Source organism: Lissotriton helveticus, chromosome 1_1 (assembly GCF_964261635.1).
Source record: "Lissotriton helveticus chromosome 1_1, aLisHel1.1, whole genome shotgun sequence".
NCBI classification, from domain to species: Eukaryota; Metazoa; Chordata; class Amphibia; order Caudata; family Salamandridae; genus Lissotriton; species Lissotriton helveticus.
The window spans coordinates 985,136,252-985,152,304 of record NC_136057.1 but is presented as its reverse complement, the minus strand read 5'-3'; positions in this window follow the sequence as shown (position 1 = coordinate 985,152,304).

Genomic DNA, 16,053 nt, shown 5'->3' with positions numbered 1-16,053 from the left:
ATGATGCGTTTGCAGTTAATTTGTACCATGAACAGCATGCAATTACTCAAAGTGGCTTCATCATGTAATTTTGTGAATTATGTTTAACAAGTGTAACGGGAAATTCCAGAAATTCCCCTGTTTACACTGATATAATTTAAAATTCTCCCAGGCCTAATATGGGAGCCCGATGGCAATAGACGAGTGTGCTTGCTGAGAGTTAGCAAGGCCATTTTGGTACTCACACATTAGCAAAAGAGTATTGGTGCTCCAAATACATTTTTATCGATTTTAATTGGGTTTATTTTAATAACCACAACATTGTAACAATGATTGAACTTTAAGTTTAGACAACCAGTCCTACTTATTACTTCACATTAACAGTGTCTTTTTAGATGTGCAATAAGATTTTCTACGGAATTTCTAATTTTTTTAATGATGTGCTACATCCAAATGTTATTCACACTCATGGAATGCACAGTGTTGTCATCAAAGATGTCATTTCAGATGTTGCAGTGATGTTATCAATGATTAGATATGTGATTCCAACAGCCGTTGGAAGCATTCCCTGGCGCTCAACTCTTTGTTGCTGGAATACTCCAGATACTCTCAATATAGATGTACAAATTCAAAAAAGTTTTAAAGTAATCTTCTTTTATTCAAAAGTTCATATTTTGTTCCAAATAATTCATCTTTAGTAGAATATCATTGATTCAAAACAATCATCTTTATAGGTCCAATGCATTTCGGGCTGCACTGCCCTTCATCTGGGACCTCACACTGAAAGCGAAGGCAAAAATAATAATAATCTATTCAGTATTTCAACATATATAACAAAAGAAATCTGCATTTGATATACAACTGAACTGGTGAAATCGTGACCATCAAGTGCACCCAGTGTACGTGCTATCGTGAATAAAACATTAAAGCAAAATTGTGGAAATGTTGAGAAATTTAGCAAACAACGCTAATATTGTTTGCACCAAGGCTGACAAAGGCGGAGGCCTAGTGATAATGAAGTCCACTATGTATGATCTAAAGATCCAAGAACATATCACAGACACCAGCACCTATGCACCCTTGGAACACAATCCAACAAATGAATACATGGCTGAATTAACGAAACTAATAAAAAAAGAGGCTGTTGGAATCACATATCTAATTGTTTAAAGAGACGCCCATGACAAGAGACGCCACCAGGGCAGCACCCTCTAAATTTGAATAACTGGTTGAACTTTTATAACCTTTTTCTCGAAAACCTTAGCTGTGCACTCCTCCTTTCCGTTTTAGTCATGTTATCAATGATGTCATAGTCCGGCCCTGGTCATAGAACATGTCATGAGGAATGTAACATGAGAGGTCATTGGCGGTGCATGGTGAAAGTTCGAACTATAGTTACTTTAGGGCATGAATTATAGTTACTTGCAATAACTATAACTGGTTAATTTAAGTGATTTTGTTAGTTTGAAATGGTATTTAACTGACATTTTCTCCTTACTATAATGTCCTTTGGCTTTTTCTGTGAATATCTCAGGGGCCGAACATGAGTATGGCGGTCATTGACCACGGTCCTCACAGTGGTGCAGCGCTGCGGTACTGTGGACACTGCATTGTGAGGCAGCTTTTAGGACCAGCCATGCTAAGCCAGCTGTGGCAGGAAACTGCAGTTCTCTGGCGGTGGCTCAGTACAGAGGGCCTATATAATATGCTAGGTGGACCGCCGTGGTCCGCCAAGCATATTATGAGTTTCCCCTCCATCAGCCATTTCATGGCAGGCTCCCCGCCATGAAAAGGCTGACAGAGGGGAAATAAATGGGGCCACACAGGGTCCCCATGCTCCAGCCACCATGGGGATGCATTCATGGCAACACAAGTTGTGCCCCCCTGTTTGCATGCACCCCAAGTTCAAGGGCAGCATGGACTTGGAACTTCTTTTGTGTTCCCATTGCGGTGCCCATTATTAGTCCACCATTGTGAGAATGGCAAAAGAAAAGACAGGAAAAGCCAGCCAGTCACGAGTTCAACTCGTAATCTGGCAGGCGGTCGCTGCATGGCTTTGGTGGTGCTTAGCTGGCACAGAGTTGGCGCATCACTGCCAAAGTCGTAATCGGCCACTATGATTTTTTCAATATAAATTAGCATACTATTGTAATTCTTAACTATAACACCACTTTAACCATAGTTTTTTTCAGTGAATTTCCATGCTTTTTTTTAACATAAAACATGATGTCCTGCACCAAACTCCTCATAGTTGCCAACCCACCATCATGCACGGGTAGTTTACAAATGCTTTACCACTACATGTTTGTAATTGGTAAAGTATTAATGTTTTGCGCCTGGATTTTGGTTGCAAAACATTAATACATACCATTCTGATTCAGTATTTGGAAAGAATGCCCTAGACACGCCCTTTCCAAATACAAAATTGGTATTTGGTAACAAACCAAAATTGAGATTCTTTAAAGTGTTTGGGTTTTATACATGACTAAAAGTCTTTTTGTGGTCGCACACAACCCAATTATGCAAATCACATATTTTGCGAATGCAAAACTGCTTTGTATATCTGACCCTGTAATCTTAAATTGGATTTTGTCCTGAACCCAATAAATATTTGAATTAAAAAAATTAATATGGGCCCATATGATATGTAAGTACCTTGCTTCTTTTTGCAGGAAGGAGTTGTGTGAACTCCTTCCTGCAAAAAGAAATGGAGATATTTTAGGAGAAGGTTGAGCTGATCTAACCTTGTACATCCAGGTTCAAGCATCTCTAGGGACAGCATAAGTATTAAACCTATGATGCCCTGGGCCATAGAAAAAGACTTCTTAATGTCCTGCCTGAAAACTCAACTTTCCCAATTTTTCTGCCATGTATCTTATCACAGTACTCTGATGGTACTTTAAATTTTTCTATACTGATCACTGCTCAGGATCCCTGCTTCAACTCTAATTTCTGTGATTCTGAGATGAATTGTTTAATACTTGAGAAAAGGATCATTTTGAGCTCTGCACTCAATCATAATAGATTTACCAGTAGACTTAGAAAATGCTTTCACAGAATCCTTTACAGTTGATGGATCCAGAATGCATTAATCACCAATACCCCTCATTTGTTCATTAAATCCATGCTTTGTGTGTGTAACTACAAGCTCTTAAAGGTGCTAAGTTTTTTTATGTTCAGAACCACAAGAACTATGGGGGTGATTATAATGGTGGGCGGATGGCGGTGGCAATCCGCCCGCCATCCCAACTTGATTAACCCCCGCCATTTTATCATGGTGGGGGTACCGCAGCGGACAGAAATCCATCTGCCGCTTTTCCGCCAGTCGACAATCGTTACCTTTGCCGACCAGGCGGACTTGGCCACTAATATCGTGGCGGTGCCTACCAGGCACTGCCATCCGTATTAGGATGAGTGCTGTAACTGGCCTTTCCATGGCGATGTTGCCGCCATGGAAAGGTTGGCAGGATTGGCTACGGGGACCTGTTGCGGGCCCCCTGGGTGGGTGCACTAGGGGTTACCAATGTTACCCCCCCTGCAGTTCCCTGCACCAAGTGGCAGGCACCGCATGGTGCAGGGAACTGGTGCAGGGAAATGCCAGGCATGCCCTTTTTACAGTTGCAGACAGTGCTGCAGCCAGCCACCGTAAAAGGGCATGGATGCGCGGGCGTATCCTAATTGGGCAGGTGGGATCGCCACACGTCTGGCGGTCGGTCCCATCACTGTTATAGTGGCGGGCGGACTGATGTCCGCTTGCCATCATAATGAACCCCTAAGCCACATTACAGCTCAGCATAGTTGCTTCAGATCCACTGATGCATTGAGACACCCAAGAAGCAGCTTCTTCACATTATACAAAGTTTCAGTGATAATATTTTAACTTCTTAAGTCGCTTCCTAGCACCGCTTGCTTCCAGCAACTGCTGCAAATGACAGGTCCTACTATTAAACCATTTTTGGCACTTATTTGATTTAGAGACATGGAACCATTTCATGGAAATCTGCAATTTACAAAAAGACTACTGTTCACTCCCCGTTGAAGGTCTGCACACCAGGAGCTTTTGTGTTATCCTGTGCACTTTCAGTGTGCAGAGGGACCAAACTGTTTGGTAAAGGAGGATTTAAAGGGAGTCATGGGGTGAGAGCAGTGCTTAATTTGTTGTTAATGCAGTGGCCGTGCTGTAATGAGGATTTCACATAATATCATTGTACTAACGCCCCATGTTGGATCGATAAGCATGCTATTGTCATACTATTGTAAGCCCCACTCTAGCAAGAACATTAAGAGGAAATAACAGAACAAATATACCCCACTTGTGTACATTCATTCTTTGTAGTCACTTGTTGTTTTGATTACTTTTTTTGTCTTCTCATTGTTGATTTTCATGATCTAATCAAACAATAGAAACACATAACAAGCACAATCTGAGTCTGAAATGCTTTGCCGTTCCTTTTTTCAAGGTGGTAGAAGCTTATTCTCCAAGTTAAAGACTCCTCTCTCAGCAAGTTAAGGAATGTGATAGAAAAGCACACTTTTTCCCTAATTCCTCAAAATACCACTTAAAAAGGCATAGCAAGCAGATCAGAACGTGCCAATTCCCACAGTGAAGTTTGTCATAAAAACAATCAGTGTTCTAGTTCACTTGGTACAGCTGGAGAAAAGAGTGCTAGCTCTTTTGAGATTTGATGTTAACCCCCGTCTCTCTGATCAAGAATATGTGAGAACGTTCTGAGCCTCCTACCACGTAATTAGTAGTGTAGCCATTTCACTTAAGTCATTGTACAGTTTTGGTCATGGTGTCTTTTAAAAGAACTCTTTGTCCTTCGATTCCAGGAAGGTAAATGTTAAACAATTTTGTTTTCCATTTCCCAGAAGTTTCTGTGTTTCACCAGGAATGCTTTTTCACTATCTCCGTACAGTCAAAATACAAAATAGTGACCAATACATGAACATATACTTAGAGAAGTCCCTTCCCATAGAATCCCACAATGTTTAGCCTTCAAAGCTACCCAATTCTAGCCAGCATACACAAATCCTCAAAGATAATGTCTTACCACCATCCCTCATCTATGTTCTCACTGGAGATGCTCTCTTACCCCTACTTCCCACTGTCAATGCCTCCCTACCTCAAGGCATCTTCTCAGAAGCTCTCTATATGGGCCCAATCTTTCCACTCCTAAATAAATCTACACCGGACCCTTATGACCTTACCAATTAAAGGCTAATCACTGACCTACCAGTCATCGCCAAGATCACTGAAGAAGCAATGTATTTAACTCCAAGATCACATTAATGCTAGCCATCTCCTGCACGGCTACCATTATAGCTACATATCACACTGCAACATGAAGACTACCCCCTTGCACATCACCGATGATGCCCTCTTGACCACATTGAAGAAGACCCATGCCTCCTGATACTGAGGGACCTCTCAGCTACCTTCAACACAGTCGACTAGCCCACTCTCATACATTCCCTTGAATGAAAAATAGGATTCAATGGCAATGTTCTTCACTGGTTCTCCTCCTACCTTTCCAACAGAGACAAGATTTTGTACATGGGTACCTCCAGATCACAAAAGATCACATGTCAGGTTGCCCAGTGTTCCATACTGTTTCCTCTCATCTTCAACCTTTACATGGAGCAGATTGGTGCTCTACTCATAGATAACATCATCAACATTCATCAATATGCCGATTATATACAACTCTACCTGTAAGTCTCCTCTGTCTAATACATCCAACACCTCACAAACTGACTTCACATCATTCAGACCTGGATGTCCAGCACCTTCCTGAAGTTCCACCGAACCAAGACATAATTTCTATTATTTATCAAGATTGACAAACATGATACAGTACAAACCTGGCTCAGAGACATGAACCTTGACAGCTTCGAACCGCAACTTCCACTGAATGCTAAATCACTTGCATCCCCCCCTTCCCCCAGACCAACCTCTTCCTCAAGGAAAATATTGCAAAGAAAACAAAGAAAGGCTGGTACCAGCTCTCTCTTCTAAAGAGAGTCTAACCACTTCTTTCAGAAAACAACTTCAGAGCTGCTGTGCAAGCTCTTCTACTCTTCCATCAGGAAGGTGGTAAATCCCTACTCCATCGCCTCACAGACTTCACGTTAGCATCCCTTATGGGCATCACAGTCCTCGGCACATCTCATCCAGGGCCTGAAGAAATATGATCACATTAACCCCCCCCTGATGGAACTTTATTAGCTCACCATTTTCAAAATCAGTTGCAGCATTTACAAAGCCATCACAATCAGCAACCCCTCTTATCTTGCAGACAAACTCAGCATCTCACGGGGTTCTCAGATTACCTGCAGCCAGGACACCATCAGACGGCAGATTAAGAAGTGTGAAAAATAAACAACAGGTATTTCCATCAATACACCCAGATTTTGGAACAACACCCCCATATCCCTCATGACCACCCCAACTTTGGTCCAATTTAGGAAAGAGTTGAAGACTCACCTCTTTAAAGAACACTATATCGAAGGTAAAAATATAATTGTTAGCGTTGTTTTCATTATCGTTGTGAAAAATATCTTTGTAGGAAATATTGTTGTAGATAATATAATTTCTTTTAGTGTTAGGTAATATGAAATGTGTTGTATTTATTTTTATTATTCTCCCAAATTATCAAATTAGACGATCACACATGAAGGCTTATTCTCACCACCTTGTCTTTTTTAATCTCAGTGAAGCGTTTCGCCTGTCACAGCAGGCTTGCTCACACACTGAGGTGTGGGATAGAATTACGTATATACAGTATAGTACAAGACAGAGAAAACGGACTTCATTAGGATAGTCCTACAGAACTAGTATACATGGTGGCCATATTGGACTAGTACTTTTCATATGATATGTATTATTTTGTAAATATTAATAGAACTGCAGATGGTCCGTACATAAACAGTCACACAAGTAATATGGTTCATCTCGACGTAGTGTCTTATGTACTTTTGATATAAACATGCTTGTGATTCCGGGACTGCTAAATAGCTATATGCATACAGAATGTATTCCTACTGCGTATAATTTCTACAGTTTGCATTGTTCTCTGATATCGACATAGTGCCTGTTGATATCTATATGCAGATTGTCCCACTGCTCGTCCAGATCATGTCAAGTTAGCATTCACATGTAAAACTATAATCCCACAAACTTAATTTAACGGCCAAACCCAAAAACTGTGAATACAAATATATATATATATATATATATACAAACATTGTAGTGCTACCTATAGCCCCTCAATACATTTCTACACATTAAATATACAGAGTAGAATACAAAAATGTTATTAGGAACAAAAGGGTTCTCTTATCTGTAATATTGCCACGTTTCTATATTTCAATGTCTCTGTGACGTTTCTGAAAAAAAGGGTAAGGTAGAATCTCGATTCCCTTCCGGAGTCGGTCTCTTCCATTCCTCCTATAATTAAAAGAAAATACAGAAAATAAAAAACTATCCGTTATCTAATAGTAAATGTTAAAACACTCATTACATACAATTTCTCAAATAGCAATATTTTATCTAATCCTAATTCATACCAATCGATCTCCAGAAAATGTGCGTCAGGGCACATATACTCGTACTCATCTTGAAACCTTACATATATCCGAATTATCAAGCAAGATTACTGAAAGGGGATCAATGTTCTCACAGATGTATGCTCAGTTCCTCGTCCTCGTTCAGGCCCCAGGGTGTTTACTTTGTAAGTTGATAATATGCCAGGACTCACGTTGTCTAAGTTGCAGTTCTCTATTGCCGCCCCTTCTGTTATATTCTATCTGTTCTATTACATAGAATGTCAACAGTGAGCTATTGGACAAAAGGTATTCGGCAAAATGCCTGGCTACTGGGTAATGTGTGTCTTTATTGTTTATTGCCCTCATATGCTTCATTACTCTCTTTTTTGGCAGCTAGAGTGGCGTTTCTCACATACCTCAAGTTGCAGGGCCATTCAAAGATGTAAATGACATAGGTTGTTCCACATGTCAGGAATTGCTCTATGTTTCTCTTAGATACGGGTGTGAGAGATTTTTTCCGCATATGGCTGTTGCGGCATGCCCTGCAATAGCCGCAAGGAAAAAACTCTTTCAGGTTGAGGCGTGTGTTAGAATGTTTTTTGGATATGTCTCCCTTCATGAGGATGTCTTTAAGATTCTTTCCTTTCCTATACATTATTATTAGGAGGCGTCAAGATCATTAATTTGTGAGAGTGGATTCACATGTTAACGTATTCCAGTTTCTGTTGAGAATTTTGGCAATATGGTTAGATTCAGCATTAAAGGTGAGAATGATTCTGGGTTGGTTCTCTTCCTCTACCTTAGATCTTTCCTGTAGTGTGTGTTCTCTAGGAATAGTTTTCACTTTTTCTTTGGCTCTCTCCAACAACCATTTCAGATATCCTCTCTCTCGGAATCTACTTAGCATGGTTTCCTGTTCAATTAGGAAATCTTCCATGGTGCTACAGTTTCTCCTTGCCCTAAGCAGTTCTCCAAATGGTATGCTTCATTTCAAAGTTTCTGGGTGGCTGTTTAGGGCAAGGAGAAGACTGTTCCCTGCTCTGTCCTTCCTGTGTAGTTTGGTGCAGATTTTGTTCTGTCTTATTTCCACTACCACGTCTAGGAATTCTATGGCTACCTTGCTGATGTTGTATGTCAGCATAAGGTTGTAGGTGTTAACATTAGGGGGTCCATTAGGATGTCGGGCGGATTGCCCCCGCCAGGGTGGCGGTTTCCACCGCCACCCTGGCGGGGGTAATCCGCCCTCTAATTCCCCCCCGCCATATTAGGATGGCGGGGGGGACCGTGGCGGACGAAAACACCGTCCGCTGCTTTTCCGCCCCGATCGCATTGCGGCCGGGGCGGTAATGGAACCATATGGTGGCGGTGTCTATCAGACACCGCCATCCAAATTAGGGTGCCTTTCTGCAGCTGCTTTTCCGCGGCGGCAATGCCGCCACGGAAAGGCAGGCGGGGATTGCTGCGGGGGCCCCCTGCAGGGCCCCCAGGTTCACGACACTGTCAGGGGGCACATGGGGGGTACCTATGGTACCCCCCCACATTTGCATATGCAAAGCGGCAGGCACCGCGCGGTGCCTGCCGCTTTGCATATGCAAATGCAAAAAAGCATTTTTAGCATCGTGGCGGGCGGTGCAGAGTGCACCGCCGGCCACAATGCTAAAACTACAGGATGTGCCCGCCACTGTGGCGGGCACATCCTAATGCCCCCCACGGGACCCCTGCCCTTATGGCGGGCGGTCCCGTTTCCCACTATGGTGACGGGCGGACTTTTCATAATGACCCCCTAGGTCTCTCAATAAATGTTTTGGCTGACTCTTCATCTCCTTTCCATATGATGAAGAGATCATCAATGTATCTCAACCATTTTATGATCTTTCCTCCTGTTTCTGTTTGCTCAAAACTTTCCTGGACTTCCTCCTTCCACACCCTGAGAAAAAGGTTAGCAAAACTCGGAGCAAAACATCGCAGTACCAACGCCTTGTTTGAACATGGTACCATTAAACAGAAAAATATTTTTAGATAAACAAAATGTTATCATTTGTAATAATATCATGGTATGTTCCATGTAACATATTTTCCTCCTTTTCAGGTAGTGATGACAACATTACATGCCTAGTTCATGGTCTATTATCGAGTAAAATTAGTTGATATCCATTGTAATGAGTTGATAATCGTCTTCCCATACTACATCATTTATTTTGCTTAATAATCTTTGGTATCTTTGGTGTAAGATGGCAGAGTTAGGACATATTCCCACAGAAAACGGTCTACATATTTTAACACATGTTCTTAGACACAGCCCATCGACGACACTATCAGTCACCCTGGTGGGTTGGTGGCACTCTTACAAATTTTGGGCAGGAGATAAAAACTCGGAAGTTTCGGATAATCTTTCTGCAAGTAGCAGAATTCCTCCCATTGTAGAGCCCTTGATCTTTCCATGATGTGAGCATTGTCCAAATTCTTATTATGGCATCATTGTATTCTTCCATGTTATTTTCCACATAATATCTTGGAACTTTGAGTTGTTTGTGGACCTCTTCTATGTACATATTTCTGTCCCATTGGACGATGTACCCTCCCTTGTCGACAGGCCGAATCACGAGAGTCTCGTGTTCTGCCAAAGATTTCACCATTTCCCAATGTTTTTTGGAAAAGTTTCTTTATGTCCCTTTGTTAGTCTTTTGGCGAAACTTCATGATATCTTTCGTCACCGTCTCATGGAAAGTGTCTATATTGTAATGAGGTATTATTGGATAGAAACGGGATTTCGGTTTGAATCCAGTTCGTGCTGGGCGGTCCGTAATTATCTCTTGTGTTCCTATGTTTGTTTGGCAACCCGGGTCATTGTATAGGTCATGTAGAGTTGTTATCGTGTTGAAGTCACCTATACTTATGAAAGGTGTTTGTTCCCTGTCGTTACTTTCTATATTATTATTCGCTGTCAGTTCCGGTGGTCTCATCCATTTATTACTGTGCCACATTTTGAGCTTGAGTGTCCGGACAAATTCAAATATATCAATCCTTGTTTCGGGGTAATTGAAACTGCCAGTGGGACAGAACGAAAGTCCTATGCATAGCATCCTTTTCTCCTCCTTGCTGAGTGACTATATGATACATTCACAATTGTTTTATTTACCATTTTGTCTTCCATTAGTGTTGCTGTCTCGGACCACACTTCTTGGTTCCCATTGGACTTTGTCCATGTCCTCGTCCTCTTCCTGATCCTCTGTCTGATCCGCTGTCTTCTCCAGTTTCTGCCGCATTTCTTCCTCTTCCTCTTCTCTGTTATCCTCGACCTCTCCCTCTTGTTTTTGGCGGTTGCACCGTCCTGAGAATTTGCCTCCCTGTTCGCATGAGGCGATATTCCTCTAAAAAATGTGTTTGTGGTCTTGTTCCACTGTCTCCTTCATTTGTTCTGGTATTCGTTTCTAGTGTCTCTCCCTCAGTGTCACTGCTGTTTATTGACTCAGTGGTGCTTAGGACTCCAGCTATGTCGTCTATGGTTTCCCCTTGTGCAAGTTTCTCATACAAGTGATCGTATTTTTGACTGTAAGTTCAAATTCTACCACTTTCGTAATCACAACCGTTGGGGTGTAACTTCTGTTGTTTTCTTGCTTTTATGTCACCTTCATATCTTTTTAGTCTCCCTTTTAAGTAATACATTTATTGATTTTTGTTATATGTGTTTATGTTTTTGTTAATTTGTTTTTGTTTTACTTAAGTATTTACATTCTTAAAATAATTTTTTCAAAGTATATTAATGTTTTTAAATAAGTATAGAGTTTTTTTTAAATAGCGTGAGGTTGCGTTATTAGGAATAAGGGTGTGGAGTTTAAAAAAAATATGTATTTAAATTGAAAATAATATTACATTTTTAATTCAATTTTGTATTGATAATTGTATTTGAAAATGATGTTACTATATTTTTAAACATGTATGAATAGTAGCAAATTCTTAGAAAAGATTAAGATATTACATCAAATTTATAATATAGACATTTTAATTTTATGTTAAATTTTTTACAAAAAGGTAAGTAGTTTAAAATGTTGTTTTTGAATATTTTTTAAATTTACTGAGAGGTTAGAATATTTAGTAGTCATTTATTTTATAATATTTTAGGTGCATAAGTATAATTGTGAATTGAATTTATTACTTTTGAAGATTTTAGTGTTCAACATCTTTTCGCAAATTAGTATAGATTTTAGTGGGACCAGTAAATGTCGCCCCTTTAGTGTACAACACTATTCTTGAGTTGGTTTGGATTGGAGAGGGAATAGTAAATGTCACCCTTTAGCGTCCCAACATTTTCCCCAATTTGGTGTGGACTGGAGTGGGAATAGTGAATGTCACCCCTTTTAGTGTCCAACACCTTCCTCAAATTGATTTAAATTGGAGCAGGAATAATAAATGTCAACCCTTTGGGGTCCAGCATGTTCCCTAAATTGGTGTAGACCTGAGTGGGAGTAGTAAATGTTGCCCCTTTAGTGTCCAACATTTTATGTTCATTGGTTTAGATTGGAGTAAGAATAGTAAATGAAACTCCTTTAGTGTTCAACATTTTCTACAAGCTAATTTAGATTGGCGTTGGAATACTTTCCTTAAGTTGGTTTGGATTGGAGATGGAATAATAAATGTCATCCCTGTAGTGTCCAACATTTTCTACAAGTTGGTTTACATTGGAATGGGAATTGTAAATGTCACCCCTTTAGTGTTCAACATATTTCCCAAGTTGGTTTAGATTGGATTGGTAATAATAAATGCCACCCCATTAGCATCCAACACCTTTCCTGAGTTGGTTTGGATTGGAGATGGAATAATAAATGTCACCCCTGTAGTGTCCAACATTTTCTACAAGTTGGTTTACATTGGAATGGGAATTGTAAATGTCACCCCTTTAGTGTTCAACATATTTCCCAAGTTGGTTTAGATTGGATTGGTAATAATAAATGCCACCCCATTAGCATCCAACACCTTTCCTGAGTTGGTTTAGATTGGAGTCATAATAGTAAATGTCACCTCTTTAGTGTCCAACACTTTCCCCGAGTTGGTTTAGATGAGAGTCATAATAGTAAATGTCACCCTTTTAGTGTTCAACACCTTCTTCAAGTTCAGTTAGATTGGAGTGGGTATAGTAAATGTCACCCCTTCAGCATCCAACGCTTTCCCCAAGTTTATTTTAGCTTAGAGCTGGGACAAGTAAATGTCACTCCTTTAGTACCCAACACTTTTCCCAAGTTGGTTTAGATTGGAGTGGTAATATTAAATGTCACCACTTTACTGCCCAACATGTTCTCCAAGTTGGTTTAGTTTGGAGTGGGAATAGTAAATGTTACCCCTTTAGTGTCCAACACTTTCTCCAGGTTGTTTTAGATTAGAGTGGAAATGGTAAATGTCACCCCCTCACTGTCCAACACTTTCCCCAAGTTGGTCTAGTTTGGAGGAGGAATATTAAACATCGTCCCTTTAGTGTTCAAAACTTTCCTCAAGTTGGTTTAAATTGTAGTGGCATCCCTTTAGTGAATAAGACTTTTTTTTTAAACATAGTATAATAAAAAGATGTCACACATATTTCACAGTTTTTATTTTTACAAATTTTCAATTTATTATACAGTTTTACATTTTAACAAGTATATATTTAAAGAAAATATAAAGGTAAACACAAAGTTAATTCAAAACAATATAAGAAATATAATAGAAAATGTTAATATATTTGTATAATGTACAATTACAATTGTTGTTTTTCATTGTTTACAGTTTTTATAGACATATTAACTTTCTTAATGACATTTTTTCACATAATTTTAAATTTTTTAATATTATATAGTTAAAAAGCATTTATAATTTATATTTTTGTTTAATTTATACTTAACCATTTTTTCCATTTTTCCAACATTGTTTGACAAGTCTAACATTCTAAAAAATGTATTACATTTTTTTTATAAATGTATAAACATTCTTTAAGTAACTTATTCTACATTATTTTCTCATTGTTTTTTATTTGTATATATTAAATAACTGTATACATATTATACTAGTATTTCATTCATACTTTTATAACATTTTTATAATTTTTTTGACAAGTTTAACATTTGAAAAAATTTATTAAAATTTGTTTTTAACAGTTATTACACATTTTTACTATATTTCTCATTGATTTCTATGGAAAGATAGTCTTTTTTAAGTTTCATTAGGCAACCATTTTATTAACTTCTTACTTCTATTTTGTAGTCTATTTGTGTTATTGTGAGTAGTTTTTCCATGAACCAAGTCGCAGTTAGGTGCTGCTGTTCGTTGACACAGGTAAGTCTTTTACAGAGTTTTTAAGGGTTTTGAAGGTAGGTCGGGATTTAGAATGCATGTTTAAATGTTGGGTATATTGTTGTTTTAGTGTTGTTGTATATTTAGATGTGTTTTTGATAGTGTTTTGCACTGTTTTGTAAATTTAAAAAAATGTGTTGTGAATATATAAATTTTTTATGTTAAACTATTTTTTTTTGTAAACAGATTTTATTCATTACCTTCAGATATAAATACATCTACAATCAGATTATACAATGCACATAGGATTACACATTGAACACCTTGGACATATGTTATGTCATAAGTTTTAAGTTAAATTATGTAAAGTTATTTATATTATGATGATTTTGAGGCCTATTACGATGTCGGACGGGCACCGTCTCGGAACTAGTACTGATTGACCTCCGGTCGGCGGTCCTGACCTCCTGATTAGGATGCAACCTAACATTTCCCAATGGGAGCACGTATTACGGCTGTAGTACAGGCTTCCGTAGGGAAATGGGAGGGGGTGTTAATCCCTGCACTCCGTGGCAGGCACCCCAAGGTACCTGCCATGGGGTGCAGGTATTTGTGCCCCTCCGGCCCCCAACTTTATGCCGCGCACGCAAGGGGCTTTGCCAGATGCCCCCCAAACACCCTTTCCGACAGGGTTTCCATATCAGAAAGGCCGGCTTGGAAACTCTGCCAGAAACCACGCATCGAAAACCCAAAGGAGTAAAGACCGCGCTTTGGGATTATGGCCGGCCTCTGTATGGCCAAAGGGCTCCTTGAGCCTGGCGGAAGCCAGACGGAATGACCGGCCAGTTTAGTTTCAGACCGGCGGCATTGCAATGTAGCAGTTGGAAAGGAAACCGAGATGCGGCCACAAAAGGCTCTGACCGATGGTCTGAGCCTTTCCGGGCTGCATTGTAATCGAGCTCTAAGTGTTGTGTATTTTTATATTTGTGATCTATTTGTGAGTGGGTTTTCATGTTTGTTTTACAGGTTTTAATTCCCGAATGATTTCTATGGGAGTTTGGAGTGTACAGGTTTTTTTTTTTTTTTTAAAGGAAATTTGTTATGTTTTATTATAAACCAATGGTTTTTACTTAGATATCCTTTTATTTTGTGGTTTCCTACTGTGGATCTTTTTGTTAAAGAATTGTTTTTTATAGAACATAAAGATTTTGGATTGCTTTGAAGGATTTCAATTGTTATTATTTTTGAGGGTTGCTGTTGCATTTCTATCTTTTTGTGGATTCCTATCTTTTATTTTGTGGGGCTGGAGGAAGATCTGCAGCTAAGTTGTATTTTTCACTTATTTAGTATGGATGGGAAATTTCATATTATATTGTTTCTGATATATGGATGTTAATAGAATGTGCAATTGATTTAAATATGTTTTGAATTTATTTGATGTTATATATTGAATTTTGAACTTGGTTGGTCTGGTATTGTTATTTTTAAATATTTAGTTTATATATTTTATTGTATCCGTGTTAAATAACTTGGGGATTTTATATATTTGTTTCACTGATATAATAACATCTTTATGTTAATATTTAAAAAAGAAAAAGTATTTAATTTGGTGTTTTATAGTTTGGTGTAATTTCAGAAGTTTCTGGTAGGTTTATATTTAATTTATTACATGCTTTTGGCCATTCTTTCAAAGTAATGCAGTCCTCTGTTATTTATGAAGAGCTTGACTTTAAATAGCAGCATGTCGTATATTCTTTTAGTTTGCTTGCTTAGTTTAGGGCCAACTTGGGTAATGGATTGTTTTATTCTTAGTTCTTGGTAGCTTTGCTCTTTTTGTCATACTTCAATACATTTGTATAATGTAGGTTGAGTACTGCCTAGTGTGGATTGAAAGGCATTGTGCCATTCTTCCACTCCGTTGTTTGTTTTGGCTTCCTGTGCCTAGGTGCTGTCATGGGTATTCCACCATGATATCTGGTACTTGGCTTGGGGTCTGTGTCCTGACTGAAGCAGTCTGCCAAACCATGTATCTTCGAACTAGTCCATTAGGGGACTTAGCGCCCGATTACAAGATTGATGGTCAGACCACTGGAGCACCATTGCAGCTGTCGGGAGTATGCTGCCAAGCTGGTGGCATCCCAGCTGCCACATTACGAGATAAAGCTGGGCCAGTGGTTTGCCAGTGGTGGTCTGTGGTGGCAGCATGCTTCGGCTCACAGAGTGAGCATGAAGGGAATGTCACTGCACTGCAGCACCTGCACTGTA